This window comes from Cygnus olor, chromosome 3 (assembly GCF_009769625.2).
Source record: "Cygnus olor isolate bCygOlo1 chromosome 3, bCygOlo1.pri.v2, whole genome shotgun sequence".
Taxonomy (NCBI): domain Eukaryota; kingdom Metazoa; phylum Chordata; class Aves; order Anseriformes; family Anatidae; genus Cygnus; species Cygnus olor.
This window is the reverse complement of record NC_049171.1, coordinates 10,945,032-10,956,458: the sequence shown is the minus strand read 5'-3', so window position 1 is coordinate 10,956,458 and position 11,427 is coordinate 10,945,032. Positions and strand designations below refer to the sequence as shown.

At 37.3% G+C, this 11,427-nt stretch overlaps 1 long non-coding RNA gene across 1 annotated transcript; it reads right to left on the bottom strand.

The window, feature by feature from the left end:
* Positions 1-4,632: 4,632 nt before the first annotated feature.
* Positions 4,633-11,076, bottom strand: LOC121068580. The gene is made up of 3 exons (XR_005818968.1): positions 10,924-11,076; positions 7,015-7,219; positions 4,633-4,765 (listed from the first exon to the last, which is right to left on the bottom strand). It is a non-coding gene; the product is annotated as an uncharacterized LOC121068580 (long non-coding RNA).
* Between the last annotated feature and the right edge of the window lie 351 nt (positions 11,077-11,427).

The following is an 11,427-nucleotide window of genomic DNA, read 5'->3' as shown; positions in this document are numbered from 1 at the left end:
CATTTCAGTTTAGTAAGAATTAATTTGTTAGAAAGAACAAGGAAAGTGAATTCTGTATCCAAACCAGAACAGACAGAAAGTGAGACTGGACAAGAGGAAAAGTAGCAAGTACTGAAAAACACCTAGATCATAAATTTGACATTGACATAGACTTTATAAAGTACTACAGAAAACCCTTCAGATAATCTATTGGATGATCAATTATGTTTTTTTGGTTTGGTTTGGTTTGGTTTGTTGCTGGTGTGTTTTTTTTTTTTGTTTGGTTGTTTGGTTTTGTGTGTGTTTTTAATGTTTTGTTTTGTTTTGTTTTCTCATTTCCAGCCTCAATGATCTTTTTTTATAGATCTGTGATAATAGCCAGTGTTTCTGCAGAAAATCCAATTTGATACAGTTTCCCACAGTCAGCAACCCATGTTAACTTGACTATGAACTCCTAAAACTGGAACTTCACCAAATACTGGTTTCTCCCAAAAGAAAGTAGTCAATATTTTTATCACTAGTACCCATTTTTTCCCTTTATTATTGCAATCAGGTGAAACACATGTAGAAAAAGTGTTCCAAATACATAAATTCTAAGGAAACCATGCTCCAAGTAGGGGCAGGAGCAAAAGGAATGCATGTGGGAGTCCTTGGGGGCTCTGGCATGGGAGTGAAAGCGATGTGTTTCTACTTGGTGCAGAAATATATTTCGGGGAAAAGTGGAGATGAAATTTCCCTTGGGAATCTAATCCAGAAAGAAAAGTTTGGGGTTGCACAGAGTATTCTTTAAACACTGTATATCTTGAATATCCTTATTTTGATAATTATAAATATCCCATCATGGTACAAATCTTTAAGGTTGAAAAATGCTAATTACACCGTAGTTCAATAAATGCTTGGAGGAGAATAGGAAAAAAAAATATCAAAAAACAGATGAGTTATTTTTGTTATTTTTTCCAATATTCCTTCCTCTCCTGCTTTTCTGCCAAGTCCCAAGTGCACTTTCAAAACACATGTTGCACCTACATTATGTTATTCAGACATTTTATACCACAATTTCCTTGACTGTAAACTGTTTATGTTAGTACAGCATGATGCCAAGACTTTCTGAAGAGTCCTGCACAGGGATCAGAGAGTTGTTATGTTGCCCCAAGAGCAGACCCAGAACACTGATAATGGCCAAATCACATCCGCAGTTATGGTTTTCAGAATATTCTGGTTTGATCTTTACTCATTAATCAGGTAAAACTGACTGATCAGCATCTGAACACAAAGCAGTGGATTGATTATTTCCTTTGCAGAAAGGTCCATGTTTTAAATTTAGTGTTATAGGACCCGACAACATCCGGTACAAGTTCTCCTCATTGAGATTTAAAAATTCTCTTCACCTTTGCCTTGGACACACATGAAGAGGAAATAATCTTTATCAAACTCTTGTGGGGCTTTTTTTTTTTTTTTTCTTGCTACATATTTGGATCCAGATCTTATGCCTATAACTTTTTAAATCTACTTTACTCTTACCAATGATTTTTTCAATACACACACTTATTAGAACTAATGAATGTTTTTTTGTTTATTTGTTTGTTTTTGTTTTTGTTTTCAACTCTCCAGCTATTTTATTCCTGTCTGGAAAAAATAAAATCGAACGTTTAATGCATAGCCAGCTTCCTTTACATCATTAACAGGAATGCTGAGGCCTAATCTAATTATAGAATCTGTCATTAAGCAAATTCCAAAGCAAATTCTGTTCAGTGTACTGTATTGTGTTTCCCCAAACTGAATGTATATACCTTCAAGTAAACTTGTGGCTTCTTCTTTTCAATATAAAGTGAATTTTCTGACGATATCAGGTTAACCAGAGGCACTAACATAGCTGAGTAAATCACAAATTTCTGACCCTTTATCATGTATGATGTAATTTTTCCAGAAGCTCCCAAAATCCTAATCTGGAGGAAATAATTAGAATGAGAGCATCCTTCACAATGGGACTGTCAGCAAGTCATATACAGAACACATCTATAAGCATTAATTAAATTTAAATGCAAAATCAATTAAATTTAAACATAAATTGAATTTAAATGCACCATTCATTCCATTTAAAAATGCAGCCACAATAATAATAATAATAATCCCTGCAAGAAAAAAGAACCCTACCCTCCATAAATCCATTAATCTCACCTCTGTGCTTGAATTCATCACTTTCATGATACATACAAACCAAGAATCCTCTAGGACAGCTCCCAGCCAATTTTAGCAAATACTTTCTACCAAAAGGGAACCAACAAGAGCTGGTCCTTCTTCATGCCCTTGACACAAGCTGGTGCACATTTGCTCTTACACACAGTGCTGTTGAAATCTGTGTGACATAACTGTGTAATATAGTTTCAAGTTAGATGAATAAGCAGTACCAGAATGAAAATGCATAACGAGAATGTCCACGAATGGTCCTCCTTAAAGAGCTTTCAAAAAACTTAGTATCTAGATTACTGTATCTTATCATTTACTACAAAGTGTACACACTTCTGCTTTTCTTGTACATTCTCAAAAATATTTTCAGACATTTTCTCTACATTTTCTGGACTCTCAGTCACTGCAGCCACATGACCATTAGTAATGGGTAATTTGACTTCTTGGATTCACCACTGAGATAAAAATAGAACATGTGGCTGATACATAAGGAAGCAGATACTTTAGCAAATTAGTGTTATTTTAGAGGGTCAGGAATATTTACTGCAGTATAATTTATGTGGGGAAGGATGAAATTAAACAACAAAACTCAAAACTTTACTTGCATCTCAAGTTTTGTTAGGGGCCTGTCCATATTTTTTGGCACAATTAATATTTGGTAAAGGAAGAAACTGGTAGCCCATTAGAAGCTTAAGCACTAAATAACACTATTTCTCAGGCCAGGAACAAAGCAATCAATTACTAGCAAACAGCAGCAACAACAGCTGGTAGGGAACATTGTATAAGAGTAGTGCTGAATAAGCCCAGGGTAAATGAAATGTGTCTTTGATAGAAATCGTATGTCAGGCCTTCACTGATGAAGCTGCAATATTTCCCATGGTTCACACTAATGAAAAACAGTCCTCATGTCTTCCAGGAAAAGTTACTCTTTTTTCAGCAAAATTTTTTGTTTTATTTTTTTTTCTATGGATGTTTTCTGCAAAAAAAGAAAAAATCATTGTTAATTATATTCAAAGGTTTCCTATTTATAACTAAGATAGTTTCTCCATCACGCAGAAAGTATGCTCAATTACTATTTAACAAAGAATACCAGAAAGTAATGATATTTGTGTTCCAGTTCAGGTGCCTAAACATTACTTGCATAGGAGCTGCTTTGGTACAACCTAAAATCAATGTCCTTTTCCTCACACACCTATTGTACTCCTCTTATTTTGATTCTCAGTTATAGTTCTTGGGGTTCTTGCACACCCATTTTGAAAAATTGGACTTGAGTTTATAGTTCAGCCATAACTGTCAATTTGATAAACTGCCTTAGTTCATGACAAGTTCAAACAAACCGCAATTGTTCTTTCTCAGTTTAATCAGCAGATAATATAAATAGCATGGTCTACAAATAGGGTAACATTTAGGAGTCAGTCATCCCAGGCGCTTGAAATAGTCAGTGATGAGAGACAGGGGGTAACCTACAATGTTCAGGAGGTGCCTGGATTTTGCAAGTAGAAAGCATTTGTCATCTTCAGGTGTATAAAACCAAGAGATACAAACCAAGGCTGAGGGGGGTGTGTCCCTGTCCTGTAAAAGGCACTTACAACAACTCTACTAATCTTTGGTCCTTGGGTTCAGTGACCCAGGCAAGCTGGCACAGTTCCCCTTCTGATCAAGGAATTGCTTTATCTGGAATAAAAGCTCCCCTTTCTCAGCATGCTGAACCTCATTTTAGAAGTGGATTAAGTTGTGCATTTTATATCATGCTCAAATAAGTGTACTTTGTGTACTTTGTGTTCAAGGTATAATACTACCTCACAGCTTTCAATACTAGACCAAACAGAGTAAATGGTGGATCAAATAAAACTATGAAATTCAGTGGCATCTTTAAAGGGACAGGTTTGAAATTTGTCTAGCACTCTAAAGTACCAGAATCACAACATATGATACGAATCATGGATCAAACAACAAAGGAACTGAGAACCTGTCACATCTCAACTACCAGCTCAAAGTTGGATTGTGTCAGTAGAAGTGATTGAAAGTCCTGAGAATCCTCCACACCCAGAAGGTGTGTTTCAGCTTCTATGAAATTACTGGGGATTCTTCATCCAGCTGAAAGCAGGATGTAAATCCTGCTGATCTCAGTCTCAAAATGTCATTTAAAAAAAAAGCACAAACTGCAACTTTTTAGCTTTGGCTGAGTTCTGTTCTGTTCCTACAACAGTGATTAAAAATGCCCTTCCCAAAGCTATAGCAACAACTCATAGATCCCCAGTGATGTTTCTAAGAATCATTAGTTGACAAGCTGCAATGCCGTAAATAACAGCTCCCTTAAGAAATTCAGAGTTTGGGTTATACTTAATGTTAAACATGTTTTAACATACTCAATAAGCCATCACATGATATCACTACCAGGCAGAATAAAGACAGTTTGGGTGCATTTACAGTGAATCTACATACCTCAGTATGCTTGCATTTCTTTTCAAGTGTAGACTGAGCTACACTGTGATGAAGATTCAGGAGTGTTTGCAGCCAGTTTAATTCATAATCCCCTCACATTATTGACAGGAATCTTCACTGCCATTCCAGCTGTGGACACCACAATAGATGAAAGCTAGTTTTATACAGAATATGCCAGAGATGAATAAAAGGTTAGAATAACTACTTCAGAAGACAAAATGAAGTATTTTGTTAGTCCTCTGCCTCCAAAAGCCAGATTTTATCACAAGCACTGATTTTATGCAAATTTAAGTGTTTTTATAAAGACAGTTAAAAAAAAAAATCTTCTTGCTACCATGAAGATATCTAAGCAAAGGCCTTTGTCATCTGATCAAAGATCCTTGTCATCTGCTGAGTATTCCATGGCCAAAAAGCAACCAGGTGAAATGCACAATACATTTCACAGAACTCACGGAACTGCTGGTCTCGCATGTTGAGAGCTTTGTAATTGCACTACTACTACTACTACTAAAAAAAAAAAAAAAAAAAAGAAAGGTATATTCATAAATTCATAGGAATGAGCTAACATTTCAGGCCCACAGATATGATTCCCTGACATTGAGATGTATGGGTTGCAGCAAGTGTTACATCTCCAGAAGTGTCGTATAGCTCACATCCCCCTGTACTCTTTTTCATACTGTAAATATGTGATCCTGGTGTGAGCACCTCCTGTTGCAGGGGAGGGAGTGGGTTCCGAATGGCAGCCAGCAGGAGGCTTGGGGACTTTTGCACCTTTAATGACTTGCAAATCAAAAGCATGAAAACCCAACTGCATTTCTCAAACTGTTTTCTCATTCAGGCCTGATAGCCTGCATCATTTTCTCCTATGCTATTCCTGTTATTCTCAATACTTGATTTTTGGTCTTTCTGTGAATTTTTTAACATGGAGGGAAGGGGGTAGGGTGGGAGAAGGAATCTGTCCAATGATCTCAAAGCATATGTTTTTGATTTTAATAAGATTATGGATACCAGAGGAATAAAAATGGAAATCACTACTGCCAAGATATGAAAGAAAGTTTGCATAGTAAAATAATTTAAACCCTAACATTTGGACCCAATAAGGCTAACAGAACGTTTATTCCATATTTTTGGAAAGTATGCTTTTTCTGCACATTAAGTGGTACCAATAAAAAATAATGATTCTCACTCAGTTTATTTCTATAAATTATATTGTTTTATAGTTTTCCAGGGCACAGTTATGTGTCAGATTCTATGGCAAACACCTGGGTGTAAAATGCAATAAGCTTGTTACTTCCAGCAGGGGTTGGGGGAGGAGTGCAAAAACCCTCCATTCTCCTCAAAATGCATCTATGTCCAAGAAAACTGGATTGCAGTTTATCTAAAAACAGCCAAATTCTTTTTCACACTTCAGGAATTATCATTTGCATCTCCTCTTGACTTGTTAGTGATATAAAACTGAAACCTTCCGGGACTTGGAATCAGATGCATCAACAGCTTCAGACATGAACATGAATTTGGTGGTCCTTGCCCAATGTCTAATAGGTGACTGTCTCTGTCATGGGTTTGCCCTTTAATTTAGTACAGGTCAGTGTACGTTGAATACAACACAGTCCATTTATGTGAGTTTTTAAGAAGTTATGAATGTTAAAAAAGTTTAATAACTTTCAAAAGTTATGATGTTACAGAGACTAACACTCAGAGATTATGGATAGATTACAGCTAGGAATGCCCTTACAGCACCAGTTTGGTCCTTTTTATGTATGCACTATAATTACAGCTGGTTGGAAATGTTCCATCAAAACTTTTTTTCAGTGAAAAAGAGTTTTCTGTGGGAAAACATTACTTTTTTCCAGAAATGTTTCAATTTTCCATAAGGAAAATGTAAGCAAAATACATTCTTTTGGGTCAAGTCAACTGGATTCTAAATATTTCATCTTGTTAAGGTGAATAAAAACACTTTGTTTCAGGTCAATGTGACACTATGTAGCTTAGACCAGCTCCCGTGTGGCAAGAAACATACAGCGCAGTCGCCCTCTTGTTGACTTCCCCACCATTCTGCGAGTGGCAACACAAGACCCTGAAACACAAGACCCTGAAAGCAACAGGATTCAGTACAGCAGCTCAAGTCATCTGAAACTGCACTAAAACATGAGATTTATTTCATCCTACATTAGCCACCTAATAATTAGCCATGGTGTCTAAGCAGGATGGTTAAATCTGTTGAATAGAGAAGAGCATATCCTTACAGAAGACAACTTATCCTCCCTAAATACAGATGATTAAATTAGGTATCACTGCAGGGGAATTCATCTCAGCCATCTTTTTCTGTGGACTAATTATGGAGTGTAGATGTCTATCTTAGTCTAGACTCTCACTTGGCTGAAGGCAGTTTGACACACCTACCCGTTGGGTTGACATCTCTCCCAGTCAGCTCTGTTTGTTCTGTCTCTTGAGGAAAATGTCTGTCTGCGTTTCATCTCAAAGTTAAAATGTAGAAGCAAATCCTTGTGCATGAACAGTGCCAGAAGACTTCACTGAAGTTTCATATCAACAACTTCAGACTTCTGCCTAGGCTTGGGACAGTGAGCATCAAAGTGAAGTAGTTATCCTAGCAAAAGAAAGACAACTACTTATCTCTACAGACACACAGGTATAGGGAAATTGAAATAATTTTGGTGCACAAGGAGAATTAGAACCTCTGGTCAAGAAAAAAAAAGAAAAAAGTGATTGGAAGTTAGCAATTGCTTAGCTAAAGATAATAATACATCATAATGCATATATTTAGAGAAATAAGTATTGCTGAACTGTACTTGCTACAGAAGTGTCCACAGATCAGTCAAGTGCAATGCAGTAAATTGTCCACACTCCGTGGAGTGGATACCCTTTACCCTGCAGAGCTTAGTCTGGCTAGACAGGGCAGAAGGAAGATAAGAGAAAGCACTACGACAACATCAGCTCGTGTTGACAGCTAGTGGTGCATTGGAGCCATGTGTGTCATGTGCTATTTGCTAAGGAAGGTTAGCCATAGAAGAAAGGCACTGAGGAGAGGAATGAGGAATATGAGAGGGACAAGAAGGGAAAGAAGAGGAAGTGGAAGGTGAACATGGCCAATTACATTGGAGAGAGGGAGAGTCCAAAGTGCATGCCTCAATAACTTTTGCATTTCTTGAATTTACAATACTTACTTTTGCAACCTTATAAAATGTTCATAATATTGTTTTAGAATACAGAATATAAACCATATGTGCCTGTGTCAAACTACATATAATATGCATGTCCTGGGTATTGTGTTTTGCAAATTTAGCAACAGTCTCACACACACGGCACTCATTAGCATATGTGTAACCACAGTGAAGTTAATAGGATTAGAGCTTGTCAGGAATTTTTCAATTAAACCTTTTTTTTTTTTTCATTGGAAAATACCACTTCATTGAAATTTAAACTGTGCATGAGAACCTAGCAGTTTGGGTGTAATTTGCTGTAGGAAAGGTTCCTCAGGTCCTGGAATTTCTGATCAGAACTGCAGGGAAAAAAAGTTTAGAGTAAGATTGCAGTCAGAGTAAACAGATGGACATTGAAGAACCACACATGAGTGTCTGCCATGTTGTTCACATGCCATCAATGAGATCCTGACTCAGTCTGTTGCTTATCTAGGGGTGAATCCCATCGGTTTGAAGTTGACTCTATCAAATCCTGAGTGACAACAAGACCATAATATCTCTCTGGGCAGTCTCTCCACTGGATGGGTTCCATGCATAAAAGTCAAAAAGCCTTTTCTTTGTCCTAATAGGAAATAAAAAGCATTAACAAATCCTAAAAAAAAAAAAAAAAAAAAAAAAAAAAAAAAAAAAAAGGAGTAAATGGGAAACTTTTTCACGCCCTGATAGCTCTGTGCAGAGTTATCTGCATATCATCTCAGAAATCACCTCACCAGCAACATTGCTTTTACCAGTTACTCTCGAGATTCAGGAAAAACATGTTGCACTGAATGAAAGGACTCAAACAGATACATGAAAGGAAAATTCAAGATGAAAAAAATGTGACTGCACTGTTCATTGTCCAAGTCCTTCAGAAATGTAAAGATGTGTTTTTTAATTTTGCCAGTAGTGCATAGCACAGAATTGTGCCATATCTAAGCTCCCATACACTGACTATATTGTGCGTCTTTGCATATAAGAACATATAGCAAAGAGCCTGGTAGCTGTCTCATCTTCTTCTTCTTTTAATTCAGACGTACTATTTTTCCCGCCCCTTGAATATGTTTCCTTTAAAAGAAAGGTAAAATGGTTTGAAATAAACAGTTAAAGTTTGCTGAAGTAACTCCTAAATTTTCTGCCATGAACTGAACATGCTGTCAGAGTATGGTATCCCTTTAAAAACAGCAAATATGCTGGAAAGGCACCAAAGAAACTTTGATAATTCTGAACGGCATCTTTAAAACAGCAGCACTACAGAACAGAAGAAGAGCTCAGGGGAATGCACAGAGCCACTTACTCTCCAAAAATAAAGCAAGTAATGCTTCACTTTGTTGAAGTTACCAGCGGTCGGTCATTGTTGGTTGAAAACTAAAAATGTATACTTTTACATTCTTAGCACACGTACACAGTGCCAGCTGGCCTTAAGGCTTAGCTTTGCAACCTAGGGGGCTTAAAGGATCTCAACATCTGCAAAATTATGCTTTGATTTCTGGCATCGACAGATCTCAAGGGAATGAAACCAAAGCAATTGCCAGCCAGAACTCACATTTTGACATGTTAAGCAAGGGGCTGTTCCTGAGAGTTTTTGCCATTTTGAGAAGAGCAGTAAGCTATATACTTGAAGGGCAGAAGAGAAAGAAAGAGAAGCTGACAGACACCAGTGTTACAGTATTTCTGCTACCAGGGAGAGTGGCTATTGGAACCAGTGTAAAGGAATATATTATGAGAAGGATGGGAATGGAAGGAAATTGGCAGGTTCTGTACATTAATGCTTATTTTTCAGTTGCACCATGTTCACTGGAATAACTGAAAAGTAAAAAAGAATAATTATTTAGTGTTGGGGCTGACATTAAAAGAAAGAAAACAAGAACTCTAGGGTGATAGAAAATATACTGTTATCTTTTACAATGCTTTTTTTTTTCTTCCACTCCAACAACCTGGGATCTTGCTTAAAGATTTATGGCCATGCAAACAAAAATATGGCAGTTTTATATTAAAAAACAGCACATGAGGTTAGCAGATCAGAAAATGATAAGTACTGTACCTATGCCCTATATAGCTTTTATTGGACAGGACGAGCAAAAAAATATCAGAAACCTGTGGGTAGGAACTTAATTTTCCCAAAGTTCTTCCACACTCAGCACTTGAGGAATTGCAGCTCTGCAGCTCCGGAATTACTGCCTGACACTCATCATAGCTGTTTGCTGATCCCAGGGATTTACAATAGGTCACTGGTGTTTAGTGACTGGTAACTCTTACCACCCTTTCTCACAAGAAACCGAACACAGAAAACTTGAGCTGGAGCAGTTTTTCAGAATGAAGACTGCAGTGATTTCTTTCCTGGCCTTGGGAAACAGCATCATTTCCATTCATATCAGCTCAGAATGATCCTTGGAACATAATTTTCCTAGTATGTCACTTTAACCACATCAATTTCTCTCTTTTATCTTTGCTTCCCTCCTTTAATTCATCTCTTTTTTTGTGTGTCTTCAAGACCTTCTCTATATCTTGCCCACCTCACTCCTCTCATTTATTAAGAATGACAAAAGAGCAATCTTCTGGTAGTTTCTCCTAGGTATTAAGCCTCAGAATCCACATTGTCAGTTGTTATAGAAGTACCTTACACTTTTGCTCCTAGTTTCCCTTCATGCTCAAGCATTTTTTGTAAGCATCAAAAACAAGGAGATGATTAAACAGGTTTGAACATAAAAACAGGAAGATGAGAGTATGGTTAGCTTGTTCATTGTCCTTCCTTAGCAAGAAAAATGCCTCAGGCCCTCCTGTTGAACTTTGCTCTGTCATGATACCTCCAGTAAAATGGAAAATATGTAGATGCTTGATTTTCTGATATGCTTGCAGACTAATAATGTCTCACAGCTGCCTCACCCTTCTTTACTTTAAATTGTTTAATACGTTTTACATACCAGCATTGCAAGTTCATTGTCATCATGGTTCTGGTGTGGCAGAAAGAGCCATTCTGTCCCATGATTGCATAACACCTAGCACATCTTCTGTGCTAGGCTATGCTGACACGGTCTGCACCAATACAAACAAATATAGTAATTTTAGAAAAGCATTGTACTCAGATTAAATTTAGGGTCCAACAAGATGTTACCTCATGCTCAGGAAATCCCATATCACTGGAGGTTGGGTGGGAGGAGAGAGAAGACAGAAATATCTCTGCGTGACCTTCACTGGCTTTGGATGCCTCCCTTGGTGTTTTTCAGAGCCAGGCTGCCAGGCCAAAGAGACCTTTAGTCTGATCCAGCATAGCCATTTTCACGTGCTTCTGTCTTTTACCATCACCTGTATGATGGACAGGAGTAAGCACTGAAATAGCCTTTTGGAGAAAAGGGAGAGAAGAGGTGGACTTAATGCTTTCAGTACTTAGGCTGTAAGTCCTAATCATCTCAAAGGCAATCACATGGCTTTGAGATATAGACTGAAGATTGTAGGAAAATCTGAAATTATTTCCTTGAGAGAAGGGGATTGTGGTCATCTTACATAAAATCCTGTTTTCTTCACAATGCTTTCACATCAAAGACATTCTGAAAGTTAAAAATGCTGAAGCAATCCTGATCCTCCTGTAGTCTTAGCCAACACCACTGAAAGAAGATTT